This window comes from Lithobates pipiens, unplaced genomic scaffold, assembly GCF_037356315.1.
Source record: "Lithobates pipiens isolate NorthernLeopardFrog02 unplaced genomic scaffold, aLitPip1_a1.2 Scaffold_16, whole genome shotgun sequence".
Lineage (NCBI taxonomy): Eukaryota > Metazoa > Chordata > Amphibia > Anura > Ranidae > Lithobates > Lithobates pipiens.
Window position 1 is genome coordinate 101633250 of NW_027507748.1, and position 20460 is coordinate 101653709.

A 20460-nucleotide genomic window follows, 5' to 3' on the forward strand; every position below is an offset into this window, starting at 1 on the left:
CCTATATACTACACACCAAATAGTACACCTATACCAGTCCTTAAAAGGACCGTTGTGGACCTAGTAGCTAGTGATTTGCAGACTGTCCCTGCTCCAAAACACCAAACTGTCCCTCAGTCCCTACACTGATAAAAGACAGCTGCAGAATCGGTCAGCACTCAGCAGCACAGCAGTCAGCAGTGCACCATAATATACTTTGTATATTTGAAAGAAAGTATATTATATGTGTACTATCCTATATACTGTACACCTATACCAGTCCTAAAAGGACCTTTGTGGACCTAATAGTAATAGCTAGTGATTAAACTGACTGTCCCTGCTCCACACAGCGTCCTTTCCCTACACTGACAAAAGACAGCTGCAGAATCGGGCAGCACAGCAGTCAGCAGTGCACCATAATATACTTTGTATATTTGAAAGCAAGTATATTCTAAGTGTATTACAACCCTCTATACTGCACACCTATACCAGTCCTTAAAAGGACTTTTGTGGACCTAATAGTAATAGCTAGTGATTAAACTGACTGTCCCTGCTCCACACAGCGTCCTTTCCCTACACTGACAAAAGACAGCTGCAGAATCGGGCAGCACAGCAGTCAGCAGTGCACCATAATATACTTTGTATATTTGAAAGTAAGTATATTCTAAGTGTATTACAACCCTATATACTGCACACCTATACCAGTCCTTAAAAGGACTTTTGTGGACCTAATAGTAATAGCTAGTGATTAAACTGACTGTCCCTGCTCCACACAGCATCCTTTCCCTACACTGACAAAAGACAGAATGTAAAATGGCCGCCAGATCAGGTCTATTTATAAGGTAGGGGGAATGTCCAATTGTCCATGTGCTGAAATATCTCAATTGGCTGTCCTGTACCCCATGATGGATGTGTCATGGGTCAATATGTCCGCCGCACGAACAGCGCCAGAAGTCCCCCCGTTTGGTGAATCGCGAACGAGCAAAATTCACCGCGAACCGACCGCCGGGCAAACTGCAAGGCCATCTCTAATCTCCAATACCATTTGCAGAAATGAAGCCCCCACCATACTTCATTGTTGCTCTCAAACTCCATCTTGCTACAGCCAAATATTTCACATTTTGACTTATCAGTCCAGAGCACATGGTTCGATTTTCTGCACCCCAGTGTATAGAAGAACAAGGAGTCCTGGAAGTGATGGTTTGGCTCCCACAGAGCCCTGATCTCATCATTGAGTCTGCCTGGGATTACATGAAGAGACAAAAGGATTTGAGGCAGCTGACATACACAGAAGATCTGTGGTTAGTTATCCAAGATGTTTGTAACAACCTACCTGCTGAGTTCCTTCAAAAACCGTGTGTAGAATTGGAAATTCTCTTCTGTTCATTTACTTTCCATTTTGTTAATTGATAAAAATAAACTATTAACACTTCTTTTTTTTTTTTTTTTTATAAAATTGTATTGAAAGAGTTAGAACAGTACATAATATCATCAGCAGGTATAGGTATACATTTTTTCATAAAGTACAGTATATAAGGCAAAATAAGACAGCAAGACGAATCTCGCATCATCTCAAAGAAAAAACATAAAAGAGAAGGAAAAGGATAAAAGGAACTTGATCGAGAGCGGACACTGATCCCCTCCCAAGTATGACTGGAAAAATATGAGGAGGCTGTAGCTGGATGGATCTAATGACCATAAGGCTCTAAACTAACCTCATATTGCTAACAACAAATGCAGTATATAACAGATGGAAGGATGGGAGAGGGGTGGGGGAGGAAAAAAAAGGGGGGGGGGGTGGGGGGCCTAAATCCAATACTCCATTTGGAGGGAAAACATCCAGTAGTAGAAAGGGTCATGTTCGACAAGGATCCTTGTAGACAAAGGAGAGTACGTCAAGGTGAGTTCGGTCGTGTGGAGAGAGCTGCGCCTTAATAAAGAGGTCCCATCTGTCGTGGAAGCGTTTGGAAGCCTTCTGTTGGTCCAGGTTGGTATTGACCTTGTCCCGAAAAAGGAGCTGTAGTAGGTCTCTTTCGACCTGGGAGATGGAAGTTAACACTTCTATTTCTGAAAGCATTCTTCATTTACAGCATTTTCTCACAATTGCCTATGACTTTTACACAGTACTGTATATTTTTTTAACAGAAGTGAAGCTTTTTTAATACACATTAGTATAAGCCAAAATACATAACCTGCGTACATACAACCTGTTAAACCTCAAAATTATGGGACAAAGCTTAAATTTGCATTAGAAAATAGAGCTAATAACCTAAAAATATCCATTTGAATACTCCACAATTACACTGTGTGCCCGGCGTAGCAGAGTAGCACCGAATTAGAAATAATTCATACTCTTCAAACATAAAGAATCCACAGTCGGAACCCGCTTTTTACTCCTTTTCTGAAAAGCAAAGCAGCACGATGGAGAAAAGTTGGATTTTTAGCATTTCTAGTGATAGAAAGCATTGTTTTGCTGAAATTTTTATTACCAACCTGTAGGAGCCACAGTCGCACACAATATCAGATTATCTCTGTGGCATTCCATTCTTTTCTGTCTTTTTTTAACATTATTTCCTCTGTCTTCGGGTAGAACTACATTTTTGGAGCAGGCTGTGTTTATTTCAGCAATCGTTCTCTGCTTTGTCTCTCTATACCTTCTAAGTGGCCTATAAAAGATAAGTGAATTTCAACTGCAAGCATTCATGTGACCTATATTTGAGTTGGAGGAAATTAAGTATTGCTCTCAGGATATGTGTGGTGACACAGAGCAAAACATAACAAGCCCTGTTCTCTATAGATGTGTGTGTATTTTTGGGGGAAAATCTACTTTTTAAGTTATTTCTTCAAAAATTTAAACAAATCTACACTGCATCTGAGCACCACAGATCAAAAATGCTATTTAAATAATTTTTAGTATTCAAATGCCCTCATCCATCCATGTCTCCGTGTTTTATTTGCGGAGAAATCACTTTGAAAAGCACCCACTAGTGTTTTTGGCTGTGGCCATCTTGCATAATGGCTGATGGTTCATGTAATATTTACTTCCTGGAATCCATCTGCCCTTAGCTCAGGCATGTCGGAAGGAGTTTAGCTGAGCAAACCCCTCCTCCCCTCCGCTTCTCCTTAAGACTCCTGGGATATGTGACATAATTTGTCTAGGGTTGGAAACCAGGTAATAAAGAAGAAACGTATAAAAAAAAAAAAGAACAAAAGCTTATAACAAGTAAATATGATATACAGCCGTGGCCAAACGTTTTGAGAATGACACAAATATAAATTTTCACAAAGTCTGCTGCCTCAGTTTTTATGATGGCAATTGCAATTAATTTCAAAGTCCATCTATGCCATGAAAATTAACTTAATTCCATAAAAACATTTCCTCTGCACTTGTAAAGAAGGCTTCAAGGCATCCAAGAAAGTCCAGAAAGTGCCAGGACCATCTCCTACAGTAAATTCGGCTGTGGGATCGGACACCACCAGTGCAGAGCTTGCTCAGGGGAATGGCAGCAGGCAGACTTGAGTGCATCTGCACACACAGTGAAGCGAAGACCTTTGCAGGATGGCCTGGTGTTAAGAAGGGCAGCAAAAAAGCCACTTCTCTCTAGGGAAAAAACATCAGGGAAAGACTGACTTTCTGCAAAAGGTACAGGGATTAGATTTCTGAGGACTGGGGTAAAATAATTTAGTCTGATGAATCTCCTTTCCGATTGTTTGGGGCATCCAGTTTCCAGGCATAAAGAACAGTTTTTATAATATAAAACTGCATGCAGGACACTGTGCAGAGCACTAGGGACAAAGGGGATGTTAAATAATTACATACAGCAATGTAATCTGTAATATTACATTATACTGTGTGTAATGTGTGTGTTTTACTTTTTGAATTTGGCGCTTGTAGGGAACGGAGCTCGGCTCAATGATGAATCGAGCGGAGGACGAGCCGCTCGTACAGTGGGGGGATTTTCGCTGGATCCAAGGGAGAAGGTAAGTAAACCTCTTCCTGCATTCAGCGATGCGGTCCCGAGTCTGGCTCGGGGTTACCGCTTTTGCTGTAAAACTTCCACCCCGAGTCAGACTCGGGAATACCGCCAGGTGGGTTAATCACCATAAGCACTGTGAAAACTGTAAAATGACATAAAATACATTCGTTTACAGAGATCACAAAGAGGGCGTTACAACAGAATTACAAATGTGGAGGTCCGTTAGCTACACACATATCTAAATTAACATTAAGCATCTAAGGAAAAATGACTATATGTTTAAAGATTTGGGCTGTCTACAACATATCTTTTACCTAACAGCATAGGCATTTTGCCTAAAAACATATATACTTTGATAGACAATGCACCTTCACCACATACCTTGCTCAGCTTGCCAAGGGGTGCAACTTTAAACTTTACAAAACTTCAAAAAACAATTGCCTCCCCACGAGGTACTGCTGGCTTGCTTGCCTTTGAATGCTGAATCTATGAGAACCCACTTTCTCCGAAACTAAAGGAAGGAAGAAGTGTCTGATGATTAAAACATTCCACAGGGAAACAAGAGGAAGGCATAAAGATTCCACCTGTCAGTCAGAGAAAGGTTTAAAGTGACAAGCGGACAGTTACAAACAGTTTGGTGAGGAACAATGCCTTTTGCAGCATGATGGAGCACCTTGCCATAAGAAAAATGTGATAACTAAGTAGCTTGGGGAACAAAACATCAATATTTTTGGTCCATGGCCAGGAAACTCCCAAGACCTTAATCCCATTGTGGTCAATCCTTAAGATGCAGGTAAACAAAAAACCCAACAAATTCTGAGTAACTCCAAGCATTTATTTTGCAAGAATGGGGTGCCATCAGTCAGGAAGTTGATTGATAGCATGCCAGGACAAATTGCAGAGGTTTTGAAAAAGAAGGGGCAACACTGCAAATATTGACTCTTTGCATAAACTTCATATCATTGTCAATAAAAGCCTTTGACACTTATGAAATGCTTGTAATTATACTTCAGTATACCATAGTAACATCTAAAAACACTGAAGCAGCAGACTTTTCTCAAAAACATTTGGCCACGGCTGTACTACCCTATCTATTGCTAAAATGTAAAATGTAAAATTCTGCTTTAAACTAATAGAATCTGGCAGAGATGTTGAAGATAAACATACACAAAGATCCACTTCCACCTGCCCTGGGATTTATCCATGTGGCTAAGTTAATGGGATCAAGTGCATCTAGACTACCCTGTGAAGAGCTTTGTTCTTTGGAATGGAGCAGGTTTTATATTTTCATTCATGTATTTCTCGTGACTGCAGCAGAATGAAGTTGTCAAGATTATTATGAGTGAAGGAAATGTGTATCCTTCTGTGAACCTTCCTGAGTCTTTTGAAGTTGAGTAACGGGAAGTTCTAGTACAGCATCACTTTGATATTATGCAAACGAAATAGGTGGATCGTAGGACAGAAAACAGGCTGAGATGATGAGGTGCTGCTGCGGGCTGGATTTACCAAAGAGTCAAATAAGGTGAAGTGAAAAGCGCCTGTACTAACTTCAGACATGTAATACACAAAGGAAATATGAGGCTGTCATTGATGACCTTCTTTAGAAAATGTTAGTTGCCTAGCTTGTGTGTTTATTCTGGTTTCAGCACCTTCTGAGATCAGGAAACTCATAAAAAAAATTAGATAAGTCCTTATTAGGGATGTCCAAACACCCCCCCCCCCCCCCCCCGGTTCGCACCAAAACATCTCGAACAGGCAAAAAGTTCTTGCAAACATGTGAACTCTGTTAACCACTTCAGCTCCAGAAGATTTACCCCCATTCATGACCAGCCAATTTTCTGTGATACGGCACTGTGTTACTTTAACTAATAATTGCGCGGGCGTGGGACATTTTACAAAAATAACATTTGTGTCCTTTTTTCCGCCACAATTAGAACTTTCTTTTGGTGGTATTTGATCAGCTTTGCAGTTTTTATTTTTTGGGCTATATACAATTTAAAAAAAAATGTTTTTTTACTTTCTGCTGTAAAACATTCCCAATGAAAAAATGTAAAAAATCGAATTTCTTCTATGTATGCTACATATTTTTGGTAAAAAAAAAATAAAAAAATCCCAATACATGTATATTGATTGGTTTGAGCAAAAGTTATAGCGTCTACAAATGATGGAATATTTTTACGGATTTTAAATTTATTTCTTTTCTTTACTATCAATAGCGGCGAGCAACGATTTTTAGTGGGACTGTGACATTACAGTGGACAAATCGGACATCTGACACTTTTTTGGGGACCAGAGATACAAATACAGTGATCAGTTCTGAAAATATGTACTGTTTCTGTACTAATGACACTGGCAGAGAAGGAGTTAACATCAGGGGCGATCAAAGGGTTAACTGTGTGCCTAGCTGGTGCTTGCTTTCTCTGTGGGGGATGGTCTGACTGGGTGACGACAGAGATCGATGTACCTGCTTAGCACAAGATCTTCATCTTCTCCCCTGTCAGAACGGCGATCTGCCTTGTTTACATAGGTAGATCGCTGTTCTGCCTCTCCCAGGAGCGTTTGTGGGTGGCCAGCAGATCCGCCAATTGGAATCCCCTGTGTCCAGTTAGCGTGCAATCACTCCTCAGGAGGCGTGCACACACCCCCCAGTGGCTATTGCACGAAGAGATGTACAGGTACATGATTTCATGCAATAGAGCCAATCTCCCACAGTAAATATGCGGTCGGTGCTCAGCAAGTGGTTAAAGCCTGTGGGAAACTAACATGAAAATTCAAAAGTCCTAATTTTAAAGGCTTATATGCACATTATTGCCATAAAGATTGTATGGGGACCTGAGTACTTGTCAGGGCTGGCTTAGCCCTTCCTTCTCTGGGCTGGCTGCTCAGCTGTTGGCTAATTGCCAGCTCTCATCTCTCTCCACAGTTACCAGCTATTCCTGATCATGCTCGTCTGACCTGCCTACTTAAAGCTGTCCAGCTCACTTCACCTCTGCCTTCTCCTTGGTCTCATCACAAGAAACCATCTCCTGCGGTTCAGTTTAAAGACTGGCTTGCTGACATCCCTTCTGGCTCCTTATCCTGCTTGCTGTTGCTCTACTTGGATCCTGGCTATGCTTTGACTATGCTTTTCCTATTTACCTTTTTAATTTTATTTAATAAACAAGTGTGATTTAATTGTACTTCTGTCTCGGTCTGATTCATGGTTTCTGACAGTACTGCCCTAGGGGACATGTATCAATGCAAAAAAAAGTTTTTAAAATTATAATTTTTAAAGGAGCAGTGATTTTAATGATGCTTAAAGTGAAACAATAAAAATGAAATATTCATTTAAATATTGTGCCCGGGGGGGGTCCCTTTAGTTTGCCTGTAAAGTGGCGCATCTGCATGATATATACAACATGTCGCAGCAATAATGACATTTCTGATATTTTGAAAAAATATAATTTAAACATGCTTGCGGCTGTAATGTATTGCGGCAATACAGATTTAAAAAAATGAAAAAAATGGCGCAGGGGGGGGCCCAGTCCATACCAGGCCCTTTGGGTCTGGTATGGATTTTAAGGGGAAGCCCAAGCCAAAATTAAACCCCTCCCCCAAAATCCATACAGACCCTTATCTGAGCATGCAGCCTGGCAGGTCCGGAAGGGGGGGGGGAGCGAGCACTCCTGAACCATACCAGGCTACATGCCCTCAATATGGGGGTGGGTGCTTTGGGGCAGGGGCCCCCAGATCCCCCCCCCATGTGAATGGGTATCCCCTACCCATTCACCAAAAAAGTGCCAAAATTAAGACCACAAGAGACAGTTTTTGACAAATCCTTCATTAAAAAAGAAACAAAAAGTGTCCGCAATGTAAATCCACCATTACTAAAGCTGCCCGGACGGACCCAAAAAATAGCAAAAAATGAAAATGAGCCACCTCATGGGAAGCCTCCCGACAATTGCTTTCTCTTCGCTTTGACATGTAGGCAAGGGCGGGGCCACCCAGAGACATTACCGGGTGACCCCACCCCCTTCTGACATCATGTGTTTCCTGTCATCGCAGTTGGAGATTAGTCAACGATCATTGTTGCGCACATTAAGAATCCTATATACAGACTTTATTCTACTAGTATGTAAGTGCATACTTTTTAATAAAGCTCAATTGTAAAGGTTTTACAATTGACGATTGGCGTTTATCTCTTCATTGGGGTATGTCATATATGGTATGCCAGTACCATGGTTTGAGACAAGAAGAGTGTTGGTTTACCCACTGGCTGGTTGGAGTGATTTCCTTCATCTTCTGTGTGCTGGATATTGACCATTGATAGAATATATGAGACACATGAGCTTCTTTTGACCCCACATAAAAGGTGGTCAACGCTCTCTGATACAAGATGTTTTACATGTGAGTGGACTGCGTATTGTTTTTTACATTAAAGATTGAACTTTACAATATTACACTAGTGGAGCCTTTCTTTTTCATGTACCCATGGATATGCACCTTTTCTATAAGGAACTGTGGAGAAGTGGATTGGCTTATTAAGGAAACTTTGAACAACTGATTCTTATGGCTTACCAGCCTAACCATGAGAGTGGTAGATAAATAAATTTGGTGAGTTTCCACCTGATGGGAGTGGGTCTGATGCAACACATAAGGTGGTGGATACCTTACAGTGTTTTTTATTAAATAGGACATCACTGGGATTTTCATCACATTTTTTTGATTGTTTAAAGAGGACTGCTATTGGATTGTTTTGTTTTTTTCTTTCATCCTTTAGATGTTTTTAGATTTTCTTTGCACATGGAATATCATATAAATTGTATCATTGCATTTTTGTATTGAACACTGAATTAATTAGGTGTTATTGTTGCGCTACTGTGAATTTTGCTATATGTGCACTTTGGTATATATACTTAATTTTCACTGTTTTTGATAATTATGCCCATTTGTTGGTATCAGTGGATGAAATAGTGCCTGATAAAAGCAAGCAAAGGGCCACAGTTTGAAGACCACTGCCTTATACCATGCCTTTTTAGCCATGAAAATAAGGGTCTAAATTTAGTTATAAGAAATCAAACAATATGATTTTCATAGCTTTTTACCCAAACACAAGGAATGGCAACTTTTGTTCTTGCTGTAAGTCATTTCATCTGAGAAAGACAAAGGTAAAACAAATGTCTTTTTCCTGCGGTCATTTATTAAGGACAGAGAGATCAATGCTGAAATGGCTCATAAGCGCGATGATATCAGTAAATACTTAAAGCTTTGCTACAAATCATTGATACAACTGTGTGTTTGTGAGCATGCATGTGTCATTACTCAGAAAAATGAATTACAATAACTCAAACAGTCACCATTTTTCATTTTCATTTTTTTCAATTCTTTTTGTTACTTTCTATTTGGACTGATGCATCTTAAATCAATTTAATTTTGACAGTTTGTTCCATTTTTTTTCCTTCCTTATCAACTGCTCTGTTTATTATGAAAAACATGAGATTTTTGTGATAGAAGAATTACCGCCATTAATGTTTTTTGGAGTGTCCTCCATGACAAGGGCAGTGTAAGTCTTACTGCCACCTCAGCGGTCACAGTAGGGGAGGTTGGTGCCTCCCACTCTATTACTATTAGCCTCAATAAATATATTTCTATAGATTAACAAGCTTTTCCTTGTTATTGGCCATGCATTTTTTCCAGTTATCAATAGAAATACAGTCATTCCAGGGCTGGGGTTTGGCAGGACAAACTTGGCAAATGCTCAGGGCCACAACATTCTTAAGGGCCCCCAGAAGCTTTCTCGCCTATCTTTAATTTCCCCCATTATTACAGAAGCAGTATAATATCCTCCATGCACGCAATCCATTTGGTAAAAAAAATACTCTAATGCTGAACTTCTTTCAATTAACACTTAAAAAAACAACAGTTTAGGTTTTCTGAAAAGAAAAGATGCATTAGGGAGTAAAGCATTAATTACCTTATGAACTGGGTTGTGTTGGAGAGTCTGCAGCAGTTAGCTAGGGGGGTCCAATTTGATTATTGGCAAAGGCCCCAATTTATCCAAACATGGCCCTGCATGATTCCAAAGCTACCTTTAAATAAAACCCAGGAAGTGAGAGTAATGCCGCGTACGCACGATTAGAATTATGGTCGAAAAAAGGTCTGATGGTTTTCCTGACAGAATTCTGACAGAATTCCGCTCAAGCTGTCCTGCCTACACATGGTCACACCAAATTTTGGCCGCCAAGAACACGGTGGCGTACAACACGTACGACAGGACTAGAAAAGAGAAGTTCAATAGCCAGTAGCCAATAGATCTGTCTCATAGTTGAATCTGAGCATGCGTGAGTTTTTGCACGTCGGAATTGAAATACACATGATCGGAATTTCCGTTGGGAAAATTGAGAACATGCTCTCAAATTTTTGCTGGTGGGAATTCGGCCAGCTAAATTCCGATGGAGCCTACACACGGTCGCATTTTCCGATGAAAAGCTCTCAGCGGTCTTTTGAAATTCCGATCACATGTACGTGGCATAAGAGGCAGCTCTACCCTCACCCTTCCACATGATGGGATTTACCATGAAATAGGTTTGCATCAGGAGAGACAGGGAACTGACATGCAGGCAGTGGGTGAAGCTTCATGTAATGGCAAATCACCGGGAAAATGGAAGCTGCTGACCATGATGTGCAGATCTGCCTGCTTCCTAACAAGTAACAGCCTGACGATAAATAGATGGTAGCTAAGAGTTGTGTATAGGAGGGGGTGGGTGTATTGTTGATTGTATAGAGGTGCATGACGGGATGTTCTTTGTATAATGGGGTGAATAGTGGGTGTCTTATTTTCCCTTTAGCGGTAGAGTACCATGTAAATATAGACAGCTCTTCGATGTACTGAGGCTGCAGAGCCATATACTCATTTCTGATCTGTTATTATTATTATTATACACGATTTATATAGTGCCAACAGTTTACATAGCGCTTACAATCTATAGGGGGGACAACACAATTACACTACAGTTTAATAAAAAAGGTATAGGAGGGCCCTGCTCGTGGAGCTTACATTCTAAAGAGAGGGGGTGGTGGTATAAAAGGTAATAGCTGCAGAGAATGATTTGTTGTGGGGGTGTACCCTTATATCTAAGGGTACCTTTAAGTTCTAAATATCTATATATTTTAGATGACAAAACAGTTTTGGTTGAGGGGTTCATAGTTTCTAAAGCTATTATACTTTAATTATTTGGGCTTTGCCATATTATTTTGTACTTAATCCTGCCAAACACTCTGTGATTAGGTCTCTCATTTCAAAAGTCTTCAGCAATTTAAGAACTTGCCAATTCTCTATATAATACATTCCTTCTGTGTATGCTATATTTAAAAGACTGTTTCATCTATTCCATTAACTGAATATGTACAACAAAGGTGAATTTCTTTGTCAGCTCTCATGTTACGTTATGCACCTTTCAAAAATAAAGTGATACTTAAGTCTCAGATTTTTTTTCTTTAAAAATAACAAATATATTATACTTACTTGCAGTGGCTTTGCACAGATCAGCCCCGATTCTCTTGGGTCCTTCGCCAGTGCTTCTGGCCCCTCCCCCCTGCCAAGTGCCCCCACAGTTAGCAGCTTGCTATGGGGGCACCCGAGCTGGGCTGCTGCTCTGTGTGTCCATTCAGACACGGAGCCGTGGTTCGGCCCCACCCCCTATCTTTCCACCAATGGTGCCGCTTGGCCATCTCAGCCAATCAAGAGGGAGGGTCCCGGGCAGCCGACACACTCATGCAACATCGCTGGATCAAGATGGGGCTCAGGTAAGTATTAGAGGGGCTGAGGGAGGCTGCTGCACACAGAATTTTTTTTATCTTAATGCATAGAATTAATTAAGATAAAAAACCTTCCATCTTTAAGGCCTCATGCACAGTGGATATTTTTTCCTGCCTCTGAATACCCCTGCATGTTGGCTTATGTGACCAGAGTGTTTACATGCATTTAGAGACAGGAAAAAAAAACACAGCCAGTGTGTCCAGGAGCAGCAGAGGAAAAGGGCTTTTAAACACATGCAAATGTATCTAAATGTGTGTGTTAACACTAGACGCATTTAATGCTTGAGGGTTAATTTACAGAATTTCAGTGGCCAGAATAATATTATTGTGGCTAATAAAAGTGCTTGATGCCTGGAAATGCATCTACTGTAAATGCATTACACACTTTTACAAGTGTCAGACCTTTTTTCTGTCAAAATGCTGCTGCCAAGAGGAAAGGCTTCTGCGAGAGTTGGCAAAACATTCTGTGTGCATAGGGAATAAGGCTTGGTGCACAACTGTGCAATTTCTAATTCAACTTGAGTCGCACAGAGTTGCATGACAATGGAAATCACGTTAGTTTCAATGATGCCCATTCAAATCAATGCAGCACTGCATGTCGCCATTTGGAAAAAGGGTCTTGTACTACTTTGGTTCAATTCCAGCTCAATTTCAGCCCCATAGAATATGCAAACCAAATCCAAAATGTAAACAATTCTCGCTACATATTCACACTGAAAATCCGTTCAAATGCAGGCGAAGTAGTGTGAACCTAACCTATAAAAATCTCTTTTGGGGAAAAAAAGCTCCCAGGCAAGTAGATGATGTCATAGACCTTGGAAGGTACATGCATATTGTGAATGTTATTATTATACTGGATTTGTATAATGCCAACAGTTTGAGCAGTGCTTGTCCATAACAATCAGCTAAGGTTTAACCACTTCACACCCGGTCTATTATAATAATATGGCCGGCTGGAGAAGTTATCCCGGGTCGACCTCATGTGACATCCTCCTAGTCGTGCGCTTTCTAGCGCATCTTAGGGGCTGCGCAGCGGCGCAATCTGTGGCCCACTGGGGTCGATCTCAGGGGAAGGAGCTTCAACTGCCTCTAAACTCTGCTGCTCCTAAACTCCTCTAAAAGACTATGGGGGTGATTTACTAAAGGGAAATATACTGTGCACTTTGCAAAGTGCACAGTATATTTGCATTTATTAAATAAACCCCAAAGTATTCTCTGGACACAACGGAACACAGATCCTCCAACGGACCTGACCCAAACATGTCAGTTGTACACTATGGCTTTCATTCATGACCATTCCTTGTGTACTATTGTGACTTAGGCCCCTTTCACACATGCGGATGGTATGTCCGTATTTCATCCATCCGTTTGCGGATGAAATACGGACATACATTCATCCCTATGGGATAGCGGGTGTCTGCGGATGCACATCCGCAGACACCCGATTTCGTCCGCCTCCGCAACAGTCCGATTCTGCAGACGGAGGAAAATCCTATTTTTCTATCCGTCTGCAGAGCGGATCGGATGAACACGGACAGACGGTCTGTGCTCGTCCGATCCCCATAGAGGAGAGCGGAGATCTGACAGGGCGGTCCCTGCACAGTGTGTGGAGACCGCCCTGTCCGCAGCCAGCTCAGCGGGGACAACGAAGCGATCCCCGCTGAGCGAGCGGATCTTCACGGGGCGGATCATTACTGATCCGCCCCGTGTGAAGGAGGCCTTACTGTAAATGATTGTTTATGCTTACTGTCACCGGTCAGTGTCCCTGATTACCACCACGCCAGATATATGGTGATGCTGTACGGCACTTGTGACAGTATCTACAATACAAATTGTGACATAGCTCTTAAAGGCACATTTTTTCAAAGCCATTTTTTCAAATGACAATTTTTTTTTTTAATTGCATTTTAGTCCAAATATGAGATCTGAGGACTTTTTGACCCCAGATCTCATATTTAAGAGGACCTGCCATGCCTTTTTCTATTACAAGGGATGTTTACATTCCTTGTAATAGGAATAAAAGTGACCCTTTTTTTTTTTTTTAAACAGTGAAAAAATTAATAAAATTAAGTAAAATATATAAGAACAAAAAAAACGTTTTTTTTTAAAGTGCTCCGTCCCGACGAGCTCGTGCTCAGAAGCAAATGCATACGTGAGTAGCGCCCGCATATGAAAACGGTGGTCAAACCACACATGTGAAATATCGCCACAATCGTTAGAGTGAGAGCAATAATTGTAGCCCCAGACCTCCTCTGTAACTCAAAATATGCAACCTGTAGAATTTTTTTAAACGTCTCCTATGGAGATTTTTAAGGGTAAAATTTTGATGCCATTCCACAAGCGGGTGCAATTTTGAAGCATGACATGTTGGGTATCAAGTTACTTGGCCAATATAAAAAAAAAAAAATGCACTAACTTTACTGTTGCCTTATTTTTTTATTCAAAAAACTTATTTTTTTTTCCAAAAAAGGTGCACTTGTATGACCGCTGGGCAAATACGGTGTGAAAAAAAGTATTGCAATGAACGTCATTTTATTCTCGAGGGTGTTAGAAAAAAACAATATATAAAGTTTGGGGGTTCCAAGAAATTTTCTAGCAAAATTACATTTGTAAACACCAAAATCTCAAAATCAGGCTGGTCTTTAAGTGGTTAAGGGGATAAACCCTTCTGGGGGGCTGAAGTGGTTAAAAAAAACTTGCCATGCCTTCTAGTAAATACGTTAGGGTGTCTACTTTCCAAAAAGGGGTAATTTGGGGGTATTTGCACTGTCCTGGCATTGTAGGGCCTCAAGAAATTAGATAGGCCGTCATTAAATCAGGACTGATCAATTTTCAAATATATATACAGGCATACCCCACTTTTAAGTATACCATAGTTTGTGGGCTCTATAACTTACACACAGACTAAATAATATACTCTGATTTGGATTACTCTTACCAAAGAAATGTAGCAGAATAAATTTTTACCTAAATTCATGAAGAAAGAATATTTATTTGCAAAACACGTTTTCTTAAAATTCTTTAGAAAATAAGAAAAACATGTTTTTTTTTTTGTTTTTTTTTCAAAATGTTTGGTATTTTTTTGTTTGTGTCCAGTATTAAAGTAGGTAATTGTTGAAATAAAATAAGGAATTTTATTATCTTAAGCACCTACTCTACTTTTTTTTTTTATATATTTATAATGATATCTCTTTACACCAGTGTTTCTCAATTCCAGTCCTCATGGCCCACTAACAGGTCATGTTTTCAGGCTTTCCATTATTTTGCACAGGTGATTTGATCAGTTTCACTGCCTTAGTAATTACCACAGCTGTTTCATCTGAGGGAAATCCTGAAAACATGACCTGTTAGTGGGCCATAAGGACTGGAATTGAGAAAGATAGATAGATAGATAGATAGATAGATAGATAGATAGATAGATAGATAGATAGATAGATAGATAGATAGATAGATAGATAGATAGATAGATAGTTAGATAGATACATACATACATACATACATACATAGATCACAACCAGATTCATAAATCATTGTTCATTTCAAAATTTTCAGTAAGATGAATTTATCTTTATACTGGGGCAGATACACTGTAAATTATAACAGCTTGGACCAGATAAAGTTGAAAGCTTCTTTTTTGAGGATGTTTCTTTCGTGGTAATTTCGATATGTTACAATTTTCCGCAACATAGTTGCATTGTTTTTCCCCGTATTTCTATCTGGCATACATTTTACCCACTTTACCTTTTACCTGTAAGGCCCCTTTCACACATGCGGACAGTATGTCCGTATTTCATCCATCCGTTTGCAGATGAAATACAGACATACATGCATCCCTATGGGATAGCGGGTGTCTGCGGATGAACATCCGCAGACACCCGCTATTGTCCTCCTCCGCTACTGTCCGATTCTGCAGATGGAGGAAAATCCTATTTTTCTATATCCGTCTGCAGAGCGGATCGGATGAACACGGACAGACGGTCCGTGCTCATCCGATCCCCATGGAGGAGAACGGAGAGCTGACAGGGCGGTCCCTGCACAGTGTGCGGAGACCGCCCTGTCCGCCATCGGCTCAGCGGGGACAACGGAGCGATCCCCGCTGAGCGAGCGGATCATCAGGGGCGGATCATTACTGATCTGCCCCGTGTGAAAGGGGCCTAAAAAGTCTAATCATTCATTAGGAGTTGATTTATTTAAAAAATACAGACATGTTTTCTGACGAAGATTTTCTTTTCTGCCTGCCATTGAACCGGCCACCCCTACCCGCTTTGCTTTTCTGCAGTACCTGAAGTATGCCCACTTGACAGTTACAAAAGCAATATTAAACCCAAACCCAAAACCAAAAATGTAACATATTGCAGCTTACCAATCATTAGATGTGGTGACTGTACTAGTTTTCTTTTTTCAGGCTTTTTCCCCTCTGTTTTCACCTGGTGATCTGTCCAGTAACACTCCTCCTGTATTGGAGTGCCCCCACTATGGATGAAGGAGCAGCAGAGACACCTTTGGACAGCAACATTGTCAGTCTGGGGGTGGGGGGGAGTGTTAGATGTACTAGCAGATTTAGATACACTAACAAACTGAAGCCAAACTCAAGCTAACATGTTTTACCACTTCCTGCAATAGGACGTACACATATGACCTAGGGTTTAGGGTATGGTTGCCACCTCATCCCTTTAAATCCAAACACATATTAATTATATAGGTTCTGTGGCTGATTAAGGTGGTAATTAAACTCACTTGGTGCCTTATCTACATTTATTTTGCCTCACAACCTGTTTAATTCCTATGTGTTCAAAGGGATGAGGTGGCAACTCTAGTTTAAGTGGTTACACCAGGTTTATGGCTGTAGCTGCAGCCATGAGCCTGGTGTCATATTTTTCAGCCCTACTCTTTAATGTAAAAGTGATATGCGCTTTTAGTAGACGGGAAGTATATCGCCCTGTGGCATTTGTGTGCATGTGTTTAAATCAGCCACATGTGCACAGATGTGCCCTAAAGTTGCAGCTTAGTAAAACACTACCTTGTGGGATGGCTGTGACATGGCAGAGCCAGGAGGCAGCGAGGCCCAGACTAGGCCACAAACCAGCCTTGCAGCACAAAAACGAACACAAAGGGAAACATTTTAATCAAATATTTTTTATTTGTGTAAGAGGGGGGGGAAGGGACAAAACAAGTTTTAGCGAGTTATTTTCCATTTTACAGAAGCAAGAATATCCTTATAAAAGCCAGGCAACCAGCATTTTGTTGAAGGAGATGTCAGCCACCATGTTTCTTTTACGACAGGATTTCTTTAGGCCATGTAGACACAGGCTTCAGTTTTTGTACTACAGTGTGCACAGCGAGCTTCAAGCTATTTTACTAAAGACTTTAAAGCACCCTTTAGTTCCAGTTTGAATATATTAAACACAGATCATATTAGAAGTGCTGGCTGTTACTTTTAACAAGCTGCTAGCATGCTTTAGCAGAGTTTAATGAAACTTACTGAAACCCTGCTGAATCCTGCTAGTGGCTTGTTCAAAGTGGACAGCCAGCATTCCCATCATGATCTGTTTGACATCTTCAAACTGGCTCTGTGGGGTGCTGTAAAGGCTTTGAGAAAGACGCTTAAAGCACATCCAAAGCTTTGTAAATGCTCTTTTATGCTGAGTTTACACTTGTGTCTGTCAGTGCTGCGCCTCTAAAAAGCGATTGTTAAAGCTTCCTGTACACACTGCTCTTATACATGCCACTCACCGGCAACAGAATTGCTATAGAGATAACTTGCCTGCTCTAAGACCCCTTCCACACTGGGGCGGTGCGGGGGTCGGTGATAAAACTGCGCTATTTTTAGCGCCACTTTACCGTTGTTTTAGTGTGGTATTAAGCCGCTGGCGGGCCGCTTTTACCCCCCCCCCGCTAGTGGCCGAGAAAGGGTTAAAACCACCGCAGTGCTGCTGCAGCTGCGCTTTGCCGGCGGTATAGCCGCGCTGCCCCATTAATTTCAATGGGCAGGAGCGGTGAAGGAGCGGTATAAACACCGCTCCTTCACCGCTCCAAAGATGTTGCTAGCAGGACTTTTTTACTGTCCTGCCAGCGCACCGCCCCAGTGTGAAAGCCCTCGGGGCTTTCACACTGGAGTGTAAGGAGCGGCTCTTTTAGGGCGCATTGCAGGCGCTATTTTTAGCATTGTAGCGCTTGCAGAGCACCCCAGTGTGAAAGGGGTCTTATGGTATTGTAGTGTTGCTGTCAAACAAGATTTTGTGCCAGCAGCAGAGACACACCTGTTTGTGAATGGACAATCAGAGCCGCAGCTTAGAAATTAGTCTGCTTGGATGCCCTCATTGCAAGCTGTTTGCTCTGGTGGGGGGGGGGGGGGGGGGCACTGAACAGGAGAGAGGGCCAGCGAGAGACCTGAGAAAAGGAGGATCGGTGTTGCTCTGTGCAAAACCCCTGCACAGAGCAGGTGAATATGACATGTTTGTTATTTAAAAAAAAAAAAAATTAGAGCCTTTACTATAAATTTAAGGCAGCAATAGCACATGATATACAAGTTAATAGGGATGATGACTGAGTTGCTGAATTGTTGAAAGACAAGCAGTTCCAAGTGTGATTCACTTTGAGGAGGCCTGGCTCACGGTCTCCACACTAATTCATCTCCAAAGTGTTCTTTCAGGTTGAGGTCAGGACTCTGTGCAGGCCAGTCAAGTTACTCTACTTCAAACTTGCTCATCCATGACTTTATGGACCTTGCTTTGTCCACTGGTCCAAATTGTTTGTGGAAGGGGGATTATGGTGTGGGATTGTTTTTTCAGGGTTTGGGCTTGGCCCCTTAGTTTCAGTGAAAAGAAACTCTGAAGGTTTCAACATACCAGGACATTTTGGACAACTTCATGCTCCTGTTACTTATCTGTTTCCTCTCTGTGTTGTACATGATGATGCTGAAAGACTGCCCACAGACCAGAGCTTTGGGGAGAAGAGGACAGTGCCAGAGCCAGCTGGGGTTAGGTTAAGTAATACTGCTATTTTTGCTACCCCTTAGATATATCAACCTTTTACCCTTGCAGTACGAAGGGGCTCACTGCAAGGGCAGGTTTAGTCTAATTTCCAGAGTTGGTCTTAAGTGATTCTAAAAGTTTTTTTTTTTTTCTTTTAAATTAATAAACATTTTACTTATTTATTTATTTATTTATTTCAATTTCTTTATAGAATTTTCTTTGTTTCTTATAAAAAATGAGAACATACAAACAACCAGTCAATATAAACTTCTAGCCCATACCTCTTCAAATACAAATAACCACGCCCCCCCCCCTCGTCCCCCTTCAAACCCTACATATACATATATATATACATGCAAAACTTATGTAGGGAGATTTGTTTCATCTCTGTGTATCATCTGAGGCTGTTCACTTCAATGGGTATTAGGGTTGCACCGATACCGGTGCCAATACCGAGCATTTGCTAACAGTTGCTTCTCCTCCATGGCTTTCAGCTGCTTTATTGAAAGCTATACCGGGAGATCGGCGCTTGTAACTCCCCCCACTGCCGAAACGATTACCCCAACTATCCCCTGTGTCCTCCTCCATGCTTCTCCATTCCCTCTCCGTGTCCTCCTCTGGTCCCCCACTGTGCGCTCCTCCAGTCCCCCTCTCTGCTTTCCCATGCTCCTCCATTCCCCCTTTATGTCCTCCTTCAGTCCCCCTCTGTGTCATCCTCCAGTCCCCCTCTGTGCTCCTCCACCCCCTCTGTTCTCCTCCAGTTCCCCAATTTCCTGGATCTGTCAGGATGGAGAGCGAAGGAAGGAGCCAGTAAATATATGATTTACCGTCTCCTTGCTTTTCTGAATGCACAGAGTCAGTGACTCTGTCTATTCATAACTGAGCATCGTAAACTGCTGTTTCCTCACTATTCATCTTCAGTGTAGCTGAGGCTGCAGAGCAAGGGACTGGGGAATCTGTGTCCTTAGTTGCCTTTTCTGTCTCAAAGGGGAGATGTCAGGGGTCTGTTTATCTCACCAAAGCCCCCCCCCCCCCCCCCCCCACCCGAAAGGGCTGATGAAAAAAAGTAATAAATATTTAAACGTTAAATTGCAAAAAAAATGTAGAATAAAATAAAAAAACACGGCAGAAGATCAATCTTAGAGACGCTTTTACTAAGTTTAATGGCTCCCTCCTTTTTTGTTTTCTTGTGTTGTTTATGCTCTTTAAATTGTTTATATTGTTTAAGCTTTTTTCTTTATATTGTTTATGCTCTTTAACACTGATCATGTTCACTCAAACAGTCTAGGCCTAGCACAGCCATCATTAGGTTACACAGGCAGTATAGCTCCGATGTTCTTAAATAAGATCTGTTCACTGCCTGTTGGGCACTCTATGTGGCATGTATCTGTTTATGTTAATGTGATGGAGTGTGTAACCATAATTATTGATGGCTTACATTTGTCTTATCATCCACCTTTCTAAATAATATACAAGTTTACTTTTACCCATAGCCTCTGTGCCTTACTTGGTAGTGAGTGTTAAGGACTTTCTTTGTGTTGCTTGCTCTTTTCCTCTATTAACCTAGACAGAGGACCCATCTTAACAAGCGGCTCCTTTGAGGGTAGGCCTACAGTGAAAAAAACTCTGCCTTTACAACCACTTTAAGTGTATGGTAGGGTGAATGGGGGTTAAGCAAACCTGTTACTTTGCTTTGAATAAGCAGAGGATAGGTTTTCTTTAAGTCTATGTCA

At 41.3% G+C, this 20460-nt stretch overlaps 1 protein-coding gene across 2 annotated transcripts in view; it reads left to right on the forward strand.

Annotated features, from left to right (window-relative positions):
* Nucleotides 1-20460, forward strand: part of EPHA6 (EPH receptor A6) — a 1195522-nt gene that overhangs the window by 795915 nt on the left and 379147 nt on the right. The gene's annotated exons all lie outside the window — the stretch shown is intronic.